The sequence below is a fragment of the Eleutherodactylus coqui genome, chromosome 1 (assembly GCF_035609145.1).
Source record: "Eleutherodactylus coqui strain aEleCoq1 chromosome 1, aEleCoq1.hap1, whole genome shotgun sequence".
Taxonomy (NCBI): domain Eukaryota; kingdom Metazoa; phylum Chordata; class Amphibia; order Anura; family Eleutherodactylidae; genus Eleutherodactylus; species Eleutherodactylus coqui.
In genome coordinates, this window is record NC_089837.1 from 53,149,334 (window position 1) to 53,165,929 (window position 16,596).

Consider the following 16,596-nt stretch of genomic DNA (forward strand, 5'->3'; position numbering starts at 1 on the left):
AACGTCTTGTAGTTACTGCAGATAAGCTGGAAGCACTGACATGTTCTGCTCAGTTGACTGGAATGCTTCATCGATTCATGCAGCTTGTGTCAAATTTTGACCCATCAGCATAGTGCAACAGAAATCCGGACTCATCAGACTATGGGAAGGGAAGTGAAAGGTCAGGTAAAAATATACAGCTGGGACCTTAGGAGGCAGTGATCATACTATTCTTGAATTTTGGATAACAAGGGGAGGAAGACCTGAGAAAACACAGACCTCAAGGTTGTGTGGGGGGTCAAACTCAGACCGTTGAGCTAATGCTGTCTGCTTCCAAATTGGTCTTTAGGGGTGAGTACTCAGACGACACAAATGGACAGCCACATGCACGATGGGAATGCCATGAGTGAAGTGAAAGTTTATTCAAAGTTACAGATGATATAGGAAAGGTTTGCTGACGTATTGATTTGATTACTGCGCATGCCCAAGGCTACATAACATCTGCAGATTTTTAATTGACAATACACATCTTTTAAAGAAGTCTCCTACATGAGCAATACATCAATGTCAGGTGACAACTGTATCAAAACAAAATGTTCCTGGACGCTTCGTACTAGAAGGGAGTGAGCTTTCTCAAGGGAAAGGAGACATGGGAGAGAGAAAGCTGATAAGGCATATGTGAACATATTCAAGGTCATTATTATAATTGGAATCTAACATCTTTCTAGGTAAAAGGTGAAATTTAATACAGATACATGTATTAAAGCAAAACAAGCAAAGAGATACAAAATGGAGTCGCTGTAGTCTATTATTAAAGCGTCGGCCCTTACACGTATAAGCTTAAACCTTTAGCAGAAGAAGACGCAAATTATAACACATAAGTATTCTGTGAAATACACTTATCAATTTAAAGGCATAAACATGAACTAACCCCTCACATTCCCCCGTTTTGGACATGGAGTCAAGACAAGTATGACTCCTAGTCCATAAACACGTGATTCATATCGGCGAAGAGAAAGCTTTTTCAGTACATTTAGAAATACATGAAATTATAACTTTAATTGCTCTATAAATGCATAATAAAATCATCACAACTTGTAATATACTTTGTAGAGTCCCCATAAACCAACCTCCTAAACCAGAAAACCAATTGGCAGGGTTCAAAGAACTAAATGTGTTACCCCACCAGCTATTTCTGGTTTCTGAGTTTTCATTTGTCCATGCAAACAGTTCTTTTGACGGAACAGGAACAGCCAAGAAAGGAAAACCAGTGGCACCAGGTGTGTGTACAAGTCCAACAGTACTTGGTGGTGTCTAACAAGGTGGTTCTGGGCATTGTCCCTTTGCACCCTCTCACAAGGGCGAAGCATGGAGTGAGGAGTCCAAACGTCCATCAATAAACAAAATGTCCTTCATTTTTCCTTCTCATGGGGGGGCAAAGATAAGGCATGAAAAGTCCATTAGTCCCAAAACAAACAACAATTCCTTCAACCTTTACCAAAGTAGGTGCGATCAGCAGGACTCGATAGGGCCCCTCGAGTCCTGGCCCTAGGGTTTCCGGACACGCCTCTTTACGACCACCCAGTTTCCAGGTAGTAGGGAATGAGATCCCTCTAGGTTGTCTGGGCCTGGAATGGGAGGAAAAGACTAGATTCTGGGTTATCATTAGTTGGTCACACAGGTGCTTTACACATCCGGCTACTATGTCATAGCCCTGCTGTGGGACCTGTGGATGATACAGCCCCAATCTTGGCATAGAGCCAAACAACACTTCCTTTAACTTAAGCATACCATTTAGTCTTTAACTTTGTCTAAACTCTGCAGGTGTGAAGTGTGTACCTTTGTTTGAGTCAATCACTTCCGGTGCCCCATCTCTGCAGGTTACCTCATTCATCAGCTCCTGTGCGATTACCTGCTTATTTACTTTGGTAACAGGGTAGGTCTCCGACCTGAAAAGACATCAACAACAACATGGACGTATTCATACTTCCCAACAAGTGGGAGCTGAGTGTAGTCAATTTGCAATCCCTGAAATGGGTAGAGTGGTCCAAGCAAGTGTTATGTGGCAAATTTACTTCTGCCCTGTTGCTTACGGCAAAGATCATGCAAAATTGGACAAGTGATGATGCAGCAACTACAGAAAACCCAGGAGCCACCCATCCTTGTTCAAGCGTCGACATCATTGCTGCTTTGAACGGGGTGCTGGATGAGGCAAGCATCACCACCATGCTGAAGGAGGTGCTAGAAGGCCTGGAGTACCTGCATAAGAACGGCCAGATCCTCAGGGATGTTAAGGCTGGAAACATCCTCCTGGGTGAAGACGGTTCCGTGCAGATCGCAGATTTCGGCGTCAGCGCGTTTCTAGCCACAGGAGGCAACATTATCAGGAATAAAGTCAGAAAGACCCTCGTGGGCACGCCATGCCGGACGGCACCGGAGGCGACGGAGCAGGCCAGAGGACACGACCTCAAGGCGGACTTCTGGACCCCCGGTAGGTGTGTCTTTCCATGCATTCGCTGGGCCATCATGGGGCACATGGACCGTGGTGGGCAAGTTCTGTTGACTGTTCGCCATTCACCGTCCCATTTCTGCTGCTCCCATATTTAGTCCATTTGTCTTTTTCTTCATTGCTGGCTTGTAACTGTAAAGTCTTTAGCATATCAAAGTCCAAAGTTTGTATCAAAGTCCAAGGTTTATATCAAAGTCCAAAGTTTATATCAAAGTCCAAAGTTATTGTTAAATTCTTCTTTTCTTCTTTGCTTCCACGGCTTAAGGGCCGCTGCCTTTGCTGTGTGGTCTGTGATGGCGTTGCCTCTTGTTTCTCTGCTGTAGGAATTGGTGTGAGCTTTCCACTTTGTCACCGCTGCACCATTCTTAATTCGCTGTCCTGCTGAGGTAACAAGCTGTCTGGCCTTCCATGTTAGGCCGTAGTCATGAGCTATGCCAAATGCATACCGGGAGTCAGTGTAAATGTTTGCCGTCTTACCTTCTACCACTCCACACGCCTCAGTGAGGGCCTGTAACTCCGCTTCCTGTCCTAGGACATGCGGAGGCATTCTGCTTTTAGGACATCTTGTCGCGTGACCACTGCATATCCAGCGTGGAGTCGTCAATTACCCTGGTACCATCTACAAAAACATCTCAGAATATGCATTATTAACAAGGGCTTTCAGTTAGCATAAAGAAGAGACAGTGTCTGCAATTGCATCTTCCTGGACATGTGCCAGGGGGTACTGACGGACCAAGGGGGCTAAGAGCTTGTTCCTCTGCGTACGTAAGAGTGAGGACGGGTAGAGGTGTCGCTTGGTCTGCTGCCATCCGATATAGGGTCGGGTGACTTTCAGACCCGGGGTGTATACGAGCCTCACCGGACAGGTGACGTTTGATACAACATCCCAAGGGTCCCATCACGCAATTCTCAATATGCTTTCAGGACCTTCCAGCATAAGGAAGCGCGTGAGGTATCGTGACCCTTTAAACATTACCTCAAGCGGTTCAGTTTCTGCCAGCTGAATTGGCACTTCTGAAACCCCTTGCACCGATTACCGCTAGACAATCAGGCTGGTATTCTATTTCAAATAGATCATAACCTTGTTGTAAGAAGGAAAAGAAAAAAATTTAAAAATTTAAGAATAGCTGACCTGCAATACCTAGATCACCTATATCTTCTCTCCCCCCCCCCCCCCCCCTTTGAACTAGGGTACTTAATTGGAAGGGTAACCGAGTTCAAGGTAGTAGCAACAGTGAGAAGAATGACAAGAGCACATTGTAGCTGGATTTGACGGGCCAGAAATAAGTGCTTGGGTTGCACTTGCGTGTATATGCTCCGGGTGTCATGGGGGGGGTGAGGACCACTAGGGGGGAGTTGGTTCAATACCAACTCCGAAGATTTGTTAACCATTGCCTGTACTGCTGCCACCGCACAAACACATGAGGGAGCTCCTCGAGCCACTGGATACAGCTTCATGGAGTAGCATCCAGGTGGCCGTGGTTGTCCCCTGTGCTTTTGTGTCAATACTGTCACCTGGCCAGAAAATTCACTACAGAAAAGAATAAATGATCAGTGGTGAGAGAGGAAAGAATGATTAAAAGGCAATTATAGAGTAGTTGTATAAGAGCGAAAACAAAGTGGACCCATGGGCGGCAGTATGAAAACAAAGCCCAGAAAGGTGCAGAGTTTGGCAGCAGGTGTAAGTACAGGTATGGCCGTCCGTACGTTTCTTCTATAGAGCATTCTCAGAAACAGTATAATTGTGACTTGTTGGCAGGCTTCCAAATTATCAGCACACAGCGCCTCCATCACACATTAACTCTCATCCATTCATGCAGTCAAGTCTCATCCAAATATTAGTAAGAGTTCACACAGGACGTAACGCGTATGATGCAACTGTCCTCATCTTGCAAACAAATGCATTCAATCACTCCCACCCCTCCCTGGAATCAGTCAAACTTTAACTGTCTGTAATACCAGAGAAGTATACCAGATTCCACAACAACCACTTTGTAAAACTAATGAAAGGAACACACATTTAGCAATTATGCACACGTCCGACCAGTTACAGAACTGACATTTACACAAAGAACAGCAAAAACAGTAAGATTCACTGGATTCATTACGGGTTTCATTCTATTCAAGCAAGCAGGGTTACTCATCCAGTGTTCTCCGCTCTAATCTTTGGCCTTGAGAAGCACACATTCCTTCTCTGTAAACTCTCACTATACCCCCCTTTCGGAGACAAGGGGGGGCGACTTGCAGCTGCGGCTTTTCACAAGAAGTACACATTAACCCTCTATCTCTCTTATATTCTTCCATTTTCAAAACCATACAATTCACACAATACATTCAACGTCTGTCTTTCTTCTCTGACTTTGAATTTTTCATCTCTCTCTGGAACAGAACAATCTTATATTTTTGGAAAACAGCCAGAATATCCAGGCTCCAAACCACAGATTCTTCATTTTCAGCAACAAGAAAAAACTAATATTTCTCTGCACAGACCATCAAACCCAGACGGCAGAGGAATAGTTAAACACATAAAAGAAAGGACAAAGAAGAACATATAGATTACATAACATGAAGACATACAGACAATATTGGTTATTTGACACATAATTATCCACAGATTCTGCATGAACTTGCTTTATGTCCCGAAGGAACACAAACTATAAAAGAATTCCCTTTTCTGATAATTACTGTATCTACACGTGCCTTACTCCATCTATCTAACATACGCTACCCAACTTTGGCTTATCTCTGAATCTTTTTGAGACTTGTGGGTCTCAGATTCCCAAAATTCTAACTTGCTTTTCTCAACAACTTGCTAGATCCTCTCCTCACGGCTAACTTGCTTTGTCTGTCCTTTGTTATTTCTCTAGCTGTTTCCATATAGGCATACTCCGTGCCTTAAACATTTCTACTATTTCACATGAATTTTTGAGACAGGATTTGTAGCCCCAGTGTCTATAAGGAAGGGCACTTCCTCACTTCATATGGAAGCAGGCTCAAAAGTCTGTGTGCCTCTATCCTCTGTTTCCACAGTAGGGATACTGGGGCGGGATCGCCGGGGCTTATGAAAGCAATCCCTGGCCAGGTGGCCTACTTTGCCGCAATTATAACACTTGCGTGTTCCTCTATGGAGTCTGTCCCGGAGCTGGACCTTCCCCTCCTGGTTGCTATAGTATTTAACCGCCACTGCGGGGCGCTGCTCATCCATAGCAAACCCTACTGCCTTTTTATACAAGTCCCTGGGCTTGGCTTGTCACCAATCAGGGGTGCATGCTTTTATTTTATCTGCCAATGATGGGCCAATACCTTGCATGAACGCTTCACACATCATTGGGTAGTACACTTCATCTGCACAGAGGGGGAGACCCATGTCTCTAGCCTTCGTTTCTAGTCTGCCAAAATAGCATTCAACGGTTTCATTCTTTTCCCGTCTACACATAGTTAAAGCTGATTGTTTTTGTAAAGGGTTTTGTTGTCCGCACCTGGGACAATGCCAATAAGGTTTTTTCTCTTTGGGGCTCTTGTCTGGCTGGATCAGGCACCGGGGATGCATACACAAGTATGCCCTCATTCCTCGGTTCAGAATCCCACCGTTCTACGTTTACCTTTCTACTATATTTGATTATGGCCTCTATTCCTTTATCTAGACCGACGTCTTTGATAGCTTTCATGTGTTTTATTCCGTACTGCCGCCAGAACTCATAGTTAAAAGTTCCTGCTCTTTTAAACCCTATCAGCTTGTAAACTTTACGGGCTTGCCCATAAATATCCTCCCCCTCTCTCTCCCTAATTATCTCAATAGGGGTCAAGAAAGTCTTAGACTATCCGGACCCCATACTAATAATTGGACTTGCCGTTTTTGATTTACCACAATCACGGAGTAGTAGGTAAATCTGGCGGTCGCAATGACCTTTTAGTCCCTTCTGCCAGGTCGCGGCTGGCAGGACACGAATGTTTACTATGGACTTGATGTCCGCTGTTTCTACCTCAGTCCTTCGGGTAGATCAGGACAGTCCCTTCTGCCAGGTACACGGCTGGCAGGACACGTATGTTCACTTATTAGAAGACCTTTTTTTATGGAGAGAGAGGATACCACGGCTCACCTCTATACGCGGCTTTTGTAATCTTATAACAAATTACAGCTAGGAAAATGAGTGCGGCAGTCAAAGTACAACAAAAAGCTATCAGTTCAATGCTTGCAGCAGACAGCATGCAATAAACACATGTGGGTTCTTCCGTCTAGCACGGTTACCAAGAACACCGTAAATAACAGGCAGAAGTATCCTATAAACATGCAGCAACAAACCGTTCTGTCGACACGTGACTTTTGAAGACAGGGGAGCTCAGATCTAGGGCGGTAAGTCAAAGGCTTACCTTACACCGGTGTTTTGTAGATCTGGGGTCCCGTGGCCTCTGGTCCAGGTGGTCGGCAGGCAGGGTTGTCAGATATCGGCTGCAGGTAAGGAGTTAAATTCTGGCCCTCGTTGATGCGCCAAGTAATGTGGGGGGTCAAACTCAGACCGTTGAGCTAATGCTGTCTGCTTCCAAATTGGTCTTTAGGGGTGAGTACTCAGACGACACAAATGGACAGCCACATGCACGATGGGAATGCCATGAGTGAAGTGAAAGTTTATTCAAAGTTACAGATGATATAGGAAAGGTTTGCTGACGTATTGATTTGATTACTGCGCATGCCCAAGGCTACATAACATCTGCAGATTTTTAATTGACAATACACATCTTTCAAAGAAGTCTCCTACATGAGCAATACATCAATGTCCGGTGACAACTGTATCAAAACAAAATGTTCCTGGACGCTTCTTACTAGAAGGGAGTGATCTTTCTCAAGGGAAAGGAGACATGGTAGAGAGAAAGCTGATAAGGCATATGTGAACATATTCAAGGTCATTATTATAATTGGAATCTAACATCTTTCTAGGTAAAAGGTGAAATTTAATACAGATACATGTATTAAAGCAAAACAAGCAAAGAGATACAAAATGGAGTCGCTGTAGTCTATTATTAAAGCGTCGGCCCTTACACGTATAAGCTTAAACCTTTAGCAGAAGAAGACGCAAATTATAAACACATAAGTATTCTGTGAAATACACTTATCAATTTAAAGGCATAAACGTGAATTAACCCCTCACAGTTGGATTTCAGAAAGGCAGATTTTAATGTGCGCATAAAGAGGATAGGAAGGATCCAATGGCTGGATGTTCTTAAGTACAGAAATGTCCAAGAAGGTTGGGAAATATTGCAAAATGAGATTCTCAAAGCACAATTGTTAACAATCACTAAAAGAAGGAAGAATTGGAAGCACTTAGTCTGCCTGTCCACGGGCGATAGTCATAGCGTGATCCGCGGTGATAAATCACCAGTGGATCACGCTATGAAAAGCTTTCCATAGGCTAATCATAGTGATTCTTAACTCACTTGTTTAAAATCATGGCATGCTGCGATTCTCCGCGGTGAACCTATCAATTAGATAGGCTCATCGCAAAAACCTTTTTGTGCTCCCTCCTCCTACCCCGCGGCGAAATATCGCTAGTGATATTCCATAACAGCCCTGGACAGGCAGCCTTAAAGAGACCAGGATGGATGAACACAGAACTTGCACACTTGTTAAAAAGGAAGAAAAATATGTTTATCAAATGGAAAAGGGGGGGGGTGAGGAGGTATCTAAAAAAGAATATAATGTGGTCTGTAGAATCTGTAGGGCAAGTGTCACAAAAGTTAAAGCTAATAATGAATTGAGGCTTGCAACAGAGGCTAAAAGCAATAAAACAAAGGATTTGCGGAGTATGTCAAAAGCAAAAGAAACATCAAAGATGCTATAGGATGTTTACAGGATGAAAATGGTGAATTGGTTAAAAATCATGTTGAGAAGGCCGAACCTTAAAATTCCTGCTTTGTATCTGTTTTCTTTCAGAAAGTAGATGTAACATCAACTAATCTTCCCTATGCTATTGGGGGGAATAAAAAAATTATTACATCCTAGGATACTGAAGGAAGCAGCAGAGGTAATTGCTGAACCACTTGCCATGATCTTTGAAAATTCCCAGAGAACAGGAGAATTCCCAGAAGATTAGAAAAGGGTAAATGTTGTCCCTATCTTCAAAAAAGGAAGAAAGCGCATTCAGGAAACTACAGGCCTGTGAGCCTGACCTCTATACTGGGAAAGATCTTTGAACAAATTCTTAAACAGCATGTATGCAAATACTTGGATGAGAATGGAGTAATTAACGTGAGCTAGCATGGGTTTGTAACAACCAAGTCATGCCAGACTAATCTAATTTCCTTCTATCAAATATAAAATAAAAAACAATGGGTTCTGTGAGTAACTTGGGATCAATGAGTGTATTTCAGTGAACTTATTATTGTGGGAGGTTTCTGTTGGTACACGTCAGATGTTTTGTTTGGAACGCAGCATGCGTTTCCATGGAGTAAAGGGCCTAGATGATGGAGCGCAAACGTGTGTTTCACTTCCGGCGTGGTGACGTCACTTCAGTCACCGGCGCACTCAGCGGAGGACAAACTTAACGTAGTCAAGCAGATTTTTTATCAACGAATAAGGAAATCAGATCTTTGGCTCATCCGTTTCACTGCTGATAAGGCAGGATTAGAAGGGGAAAAGAAATTCCTAATCCATCATATAAATTTTATTAGTGTGTCTCAATGTTGGTCTGTATATATTCCAATACCCGTCTATCTAATATACTTACTATGGAGAAAAATAGATAATACAAAAGTAAAAAATATAGGTCTATATAAAAACACATACAAGGTAGACTTACATAAAACTAATCTCTCTAAAAATTATAATTTATATATCTCTATAATTGCATAGCTCTAAAAAAAAAATATAAAAAAAATTAAAATATATATATATAATATTTATCCAATCTAGATAGAATTTGATTAAACACAGCTATCCTGGGGGCTCCCTCCATGTAATCAAAAATTCACAATCAATTTTATCCCGGAGTCGGGAGAGAATTTTGGCTTTTTTTATGTTGGTGTTTTCCTCCTCTTCTTCCTCGTTGTTTCTTCCTTATCTTTTATGTATGGATTTTGTTGTGAGTATGGGTTGGTAAAACTGAGATATCTTAGTCCTTACAGTCGGTAGGTTGATCCCTTTCTTGGGGGAAATTGACTTGCGTGGTAGTCTTGATTGTTGTACCTGAGGTAGAGGGGTTGGATCTGGGTCCATAAGTGTTCCAATAGAAGACAGATGAAAGGGGTCAGATTGTGACTCTAAAAATGCTGTGCGAGATTCAGTGGATTTGTTTGAATCAATATTTGGTGATGCATTAGGGGAAAGTGTGGGGGCGGGGGCTCTCGATAGCATGGTAGAATGGATTGTAGCTGCAATGTTATCACGTATATGTATTAGAGGGGGAGGGGGCTTATGCAATATAGATCTTGGTGCAGATGGAGGAAGAATTTACAGAGGCAGCGTTAGTCCAACTGGCTAGTGTCGAGAAATTTACTACATGGACCCCTCATACTAATAATTTTTAAAAATACCTTTTATTAGAATTAATTAAAAAGAGGAAGAACAAACACACATTAACTAGATAAGAAAAAATCTAGACTCAGTTGATGCCACTCAAATCAACAGATAAAGTCCAAGTGCGCTGGCTTAAGAAGGTCAATCCAGCTATTGCGTATTATTGGTCTTCAAAAGTGACTAATTTGTCTGAAATGTATCACGATTTGTTACGCAGGTGTCATTTTGGTGATAAAACCATGACATGTGCGAGACCAAATATATTACATAACCCAACACGTTTCCCCCACACTGTGGGTTCTTCAGGGGTTCGATATATCAATTCCCAGGGGTAGACTGGGTGGTGGCTTAGTTAGGATAGATAGTTGGTTATTTAGCCTCACAGTATCCAGAATGGCCTTAGCAATAAAAGGACATAGGATACAAGCAAACAGAAAAAAAGATCTGTTTTGGTATGACAGATACGACCAAGTTGTTAGCCTATGGTCGTAATCAGAGAAATATATATTCCAATGAGGCTATTATTTCGAAAATCCAACACCAACACTAGCCGGAACTAGCGTGGAGTTTAGTGTGGAATTTAGAACAATTCTATTCTCCTAGATGGAGTCTAGCCGGAATGATATATTCCGATTACAGAATTGCGCCGTTCACCAGGACTGACATGCCGCCGATTTTTTCATTTATTTTCTTTCAGTTATCATAGGCTCTAACTTGAATACCTTATTACTAGGAAATAGGCATCCTTATAGGCAGCATAGGTTCATCTTTACAACCATGCTCTTCAATTTTGGAGTGCTTGAAATAGCAGTTTAGGGAGCTTATTGAACGGCGCAATATCCTTTTTTAAGGATATTCTCCAAGTCTCCCAGGTGTCATTAAATTTTTTGGTGTTCTTATTCCGGAACGCCAACCATTTTTCAAAAATATATTGTTCGTCCATACGTCTTTTAAATTCTTCTATGTCTGGGGGTAATGGATTTTTCCAGTGTCTTGCTATTATGGATTTGGCGGTCATTAGGGAGTGAGCAAGTACATATCTTATCTGTTTAGGAAACGTTTCCAAGCCCATCAGCAATATATACATTTTGGCGTCTTTAGGTATGTAGCACTTCAATGTGCTTTGTAAGAACATGGTTATGTTTTCCCAATATACTTTTAGTGTTGGGCAGGACCAAAAAATATGTGATAATGTGCCTTTTTGGCCGCAGCCTCTCCAGCACAAACCATCTCCCAGGTTCGATCTATTGTATAAAAGTGATGGGTTGTAGTACCATCTTAGGTTAATTTTGGTTTGTACTTCTAGTATGTTAAGTCCCATAGTGGATTTTGTCATTAACGTATTCGAGCTGGACCATTGATCCAGAGGTATCTTTTCTTTGAGTTCTAGTTCCCAGTTCGACATGTATGTTTTTTTTGCTATTGCTTTGTTGTTGGTTAGTATGTCATAATAGTCTCTTGTCTCCGATTTACCTTCGAGAGGGTTTGTGAGAATTTTCTTAATGATTGTGGTCGGGAGTTTTACTTTGTGTAAGGGTTTCTCTCTTAAGAGAGAGCAGATTCTAAAGTATGTAAATTTTTCGCTCTGCGGGAGGCCATAGACAGTACTTATTTCTGTAAAGCTTTTAATTTCTCTCTTGGATGTTAAGTCCTCTACGTATCTGACTCCTCTAACGCTCCACGGTTTCATATCACAGTTAGGTAAAAATAGATTGAGTGTCTCGATAGGTATGCGGGGAAATTCCGTTTCATCGGATATGCTTATTTTTTTAGTGAGTTCTTTCCATGTTTGGATCGCGGCTTGTAATGTAGGGGGAATGTTTTTAAGTTGGGTGTCTATGCTTTTTGGGAATATTAAACCGTCTATTGAAGTAGCAAGCATTAGTGCCTGTCCAGGTAGATCATTTATATAGCTTTTTTCTACATTGGGCCAGCCTACTGTGTTGTTGGTACTGATTAATTGTCTAGTTTGGTTTAGTATATTAGCTTCGTAGTATGCCATTAGATTTGGTACTCCCGCTCCTCCCTTTTTCCGGTGGAGTGCTAATATTGACAGGGCTAAACGTGGTTTCTTTCCACTCCATAAAAAGTTATTTAGTTGTTTTTGGAGTTTAGAAATTGTAAGCTTGGAGATAATAAGTGGTAAGGTTCTAAAATGGTACAGGACTAGTGGGAGGACTTTCATTTTGTAGGATGTGATCTTGCCCATCCACGACAGTTTTAAACCTGATAAATGGTCAATTACTTTCTGGGTGGAGTTAAGCAGTTTGGGGTAATTTTCTAGTTCTATGTCTCTGGTGGATGGTGTCAACGTTATTCCCAAGTAGGGTATGCCTTTTTTTTTCCACTCAAAGGGAAATTCCGCCCGTATTGCATTTTCTAGGTTTGTAGATACCCCCAGACCTAGAATAAGGGACTTGTCTATATTCAACTTGTATAGAGATACATTACTAAATTGGTTGATTATTTTACATGCCATTCTTAAAGATTCTAGGGGGCGGGTCAGTGTCAAAATGACATCGTCAGCGAATAATCCTATTTTGTATTGTCTGTGATTTATTGGGATTCCCTTTATTTCAGAGGAGGTGCGAATTAGTTCTGCTAGTGGCTCTATAGCCAGCACGTACAAAATAGGAGACAATGGGCAACCCTGCCTTGTGCCATTCGAGATTGATAGGGGGACCGACAGGGTACCATCCACCAAAACAGTGGCTGTGGGAGCTGAATACAGGGCCCGGACGGCACTTATCGTGTTTTCTCCAAAACCAAATTTTTTCATTGTCTCAAAGATGTACTCCCAATGGACTCGGTCAAATGCCTTTTCGGCGTCCAGGGCCAGCATTATTGACGGCACCTTAGATGTTTCTATTGAATGTATTAGATTTAGAATTTTCCGTGTGCCGTCCGAGGCCTGTCTCCCCTTTACAAACCCCATTTGGTCAGAGTGTATTATGTCTGGGAGTATGTCCACCATTCTACGGGCCAACGTTTTAGCGTAGATCTTAGTATCGGTATTAAGTAATGATATAGGACGGAAGTTAGTTGGTGTATTTGGTTCCTTTCCAGGTTTTGGTAGGACTACAATTGTGGCCTGCAGCATCTCTTGTGGGAAGAAGCCTCTTTCTTTGATCTTGTTAAATGTGTTAGTGATATGGGTTGAAAGTTGGGGTAAGAAGTTTTTATAGTACTCTGCTGAATACCCGTCCGGCCCAGGGGCTTTCTGGTTCTTTAGGGATGCTATGGTGTCTATTATTTCCGAGACGGAGAACGGGGCGTCCAAGAGGTCCGTTTGTAAGGATGATAGCTTCGGTAGGTTAACCTTTTGCAAGAAAGCATTGATTGATTCCTTGTCTGGTTGTTTTGTTTGGGGATCATTTTTTAAGTTATAAAGTTTGCTGTAGAAAGAGCAAAAATTGTCTGCAATATGTTTGGGGTTCGATAGTTTTTGTTTTTTGTCCTGGAAATTCCAAATGTAGGGGATATTTGCTTTTATTGTTTTTCTTTTAATCAGATTTGCCATCCATTTGGATGGCCTATTAATTGCTGAATAGCTGTCCGCTCGCTGAGCAGTAATTTCTCTGTCAAAATCCCCTAGTAATGTTTTCCGTAGGGCCAGTCTCAATTTATGTAATTCGGTATGTGTGTTTTGGTCTGGGGAAACTTTTAAAAGGGATTCCTTCAGTTGTATTTGGGTTAGAATTTCATCTGTTTTTTTTGTTTTATCTCTTTTGTATTTGGAGCCTAGTTTTATTAAAATTCCTCTTATGTATGCCTTATGGGCGGTCCACACCATTGCTGGGTCTGTTTGTGGGATGGCATTGAATTTAAAGTATTCAGTTAATGCTTCTTGTATTTTTTCCCTGTATTTGGGAATGCTCATTAAATAAGTGTTATTCCTCCATGATTTAGTCGGTGCTCCAAGGCCCCTTACATTCAGTGTTGTTATGATTGGTGCGTGGTCGGACCAAGTAGCCGTCCCAACCTCCGCTTTTTGTATTGATGCTAAGAGTTTCCTCTCAACTAGACATAAGTCTATGCGCGAGAAGGATCTGTGTCTATTTGAATAGTGTGAGTATTCTTTTGCAGAGGCGTTGGAGCACCGGAACGTATCATAAAGCGCATTTTTGTGTAGCCATTCTCCCAGGGTGGCATTTCTTTTAAGTTTTGGGTTTGTAGTGTCGAGTTCTCTATCAGGTACTAGGTTGAAGTCACCATTTATCATTATTGGACCTTCCGCTACTTGGTTAATTTTTTTTTTGAGTTTGTTAAGAAAATTAATTTGCTTTGAATTTGTTACATATGTGTTTACTAAGGTTATTTTTGTATTCCTAAGGGAACCTACTAAGATTAAATAGCGACCCTTCGGGTCACCAATCTGTTTATCGATGGTGAACGGAGCTCTGTCTCGGAATGCCACCATCACACCCGCCTGTTTTTTTGGGGCACAAGCAAATAAGACCTGCGGAAACATTCTATGGGACATTCTGCTTTTATCTACTTCTAACAAGTGGGTCTCCTGGATACACATAATGTCAACATTTTGCATAATTGCCTCTTTCCACGCAGATCTTCTCTTGAATGGCGAGTTCAAGCCGTTGGCGTTAAGCGATAGGACTTTCACCGCCATGTGGATGGTGGGTGGCGGCAAAGTTGGAGACTTGGGAATTCCTGTGATGCGCGAATGCCTGAGGAAACAAAATAACAAAAAAAAGAGAACCAAACAATATCCTCATTTTGTATAGGGCCAGAACACACGGATGCGTTTGGCGTGAAAGTCAGAATGTTGAGGATTAAACTGACAAATACAGGGCAAGTTAGAACTTGCATTTTTCGGTGGGGGGAGAAAAAGTTCAGCTATCTTGAGCAGGCACTTCATGAGACGTTGTTTAGTATCTATTGGAGGTGAGGTCTTCTGAATCATTGCGGGGGTGAGGAGCTCCGGCTGGTGTGATGCTGGCGTCTGTTTTTTTCTGTGTTGGCGTTTGTATAGGATAAATTTTGCAGTGTAATTCCCCAAGAGTTTAGGGTGTCTGTCGCAGATTTAGGGTCTTGGAGGATATGGGTCCTTCCTTCTTTTGTAACTATAATTTTTGTGGGAAATCCCCATTTGTACTGGATATTGGCTTTTCTTAAGGAGGCAGTGATCGCTGCGAAGCTTCTCCTCGCTTCCAAGGTGGATTGCGATAGGTCAGCGAATATTCGCAATTCAGAGTATGGGTTTGGCAGGGGTTGGAGCTTTCTTGTTGCGTTCATTAGGGCTTCTTTTGCGCCAAAATAATGAATTCGAGCTATAACGTCTCTGGGGTATTCCTCTTTAAGGAATTTTGGGCGCGGTAATCTGTGGGCCCTATCTATCTTGAATTCTTGCATTGGCGTGTTGGGAAGCATGGTCTGCATAAATCGTGTAATGTAGTTTACGATTTCCGCATTGGAGACATTTTCGGGTATCCCTCTTATTTTGACGTTGTTGCGTCGATTTCTATCCTCTAAATCGGATAGTTTGAGTTGCAGTTTGTTAACTTTTTCTTCTAGATCGTAGTGGGAGTCGATTAATGAGTTATGCGAGCCCACCACTTCCTCCAGTTTTTTATCATGTTTTTCTATTTTGTTGTTAATGTCCCGAATGGAGGAGTTTACTGTCGAGGTTAACATTGAAATGTCTGCTTGTATGGTGTTTCTCAGCGCCAACACTATTTCCTTTATATACAGCTCAGTCACCGGTTTGTTTGATGCAGTGAGGTTATCTAATTCTATGTCGGCTCCTTTTTCATGGAGATAATCAGCTCCTGAAACACTTTCAGCATTTTGAGACATCTTCTGCCTCTGTTTTTCTGGGCTGCTTGTGGGGGTTCTTAGTGTGTGTGTAAGAGCCCCCTTGGCATTGTTTTTCCCCCCATTCACTGCTCTGTCTTTTGAGCCTCCCATTGTGGCTGTGTTATACTGTGAGCCTCCGGCTGCCTCAGCAGGGTTATCTGTTTCTCTCTCCTCCGCTATCACATATAAGTGTTCAGCCTCCGGATCACTCTCAGCAGTCTGAGATATTCTCAGCTTCTGCTTTTCTGGGCTGCTTGTGGGGGTTCTCATTATGTGTGGCAACGTGGTCAGCACCATTTTGGGTGCAGGGGGTCCCTTGGCAATGTTTTTCCCCCCATTCACTGACCTTTTTCTTGTGCCTTTCGGTATAGCTGATGTGTGCTGAGAGCCTCCGGTCGCTCCGGCAGAGCTGTCAGATGCAGTCTCCTCCGCTGTGGTTTCTAGTGCAGAGCGGCTGTCAGTCACTTGCTCCCGGTCCCTGCGGGCTGCTGGCAGGATCTCCTGTGCGGCCATTGCAGAGGGGGACCCACGTGCCACAAAGAAGGACTCCAGCTTTGTCGGGACTGGTTTTGAGCCTCTCCTTCTTGCTGACATGCTGTCCTGGTAGGTTCGTTTATCTGCTTTTGCGGTTTTCCACCTCCAACAGTGCTTTTTATGGCTAGAAGTGCCTGTTTCCAAACGGAGCCTAAAGATTTGCTGCTGTTCCGGTGCCTCTCCAAGCCACGCCCCCCTTCTTTTCCTTTTTTTGATATTATTGTTTAGGCAGTCACCTGAGAGAATATAG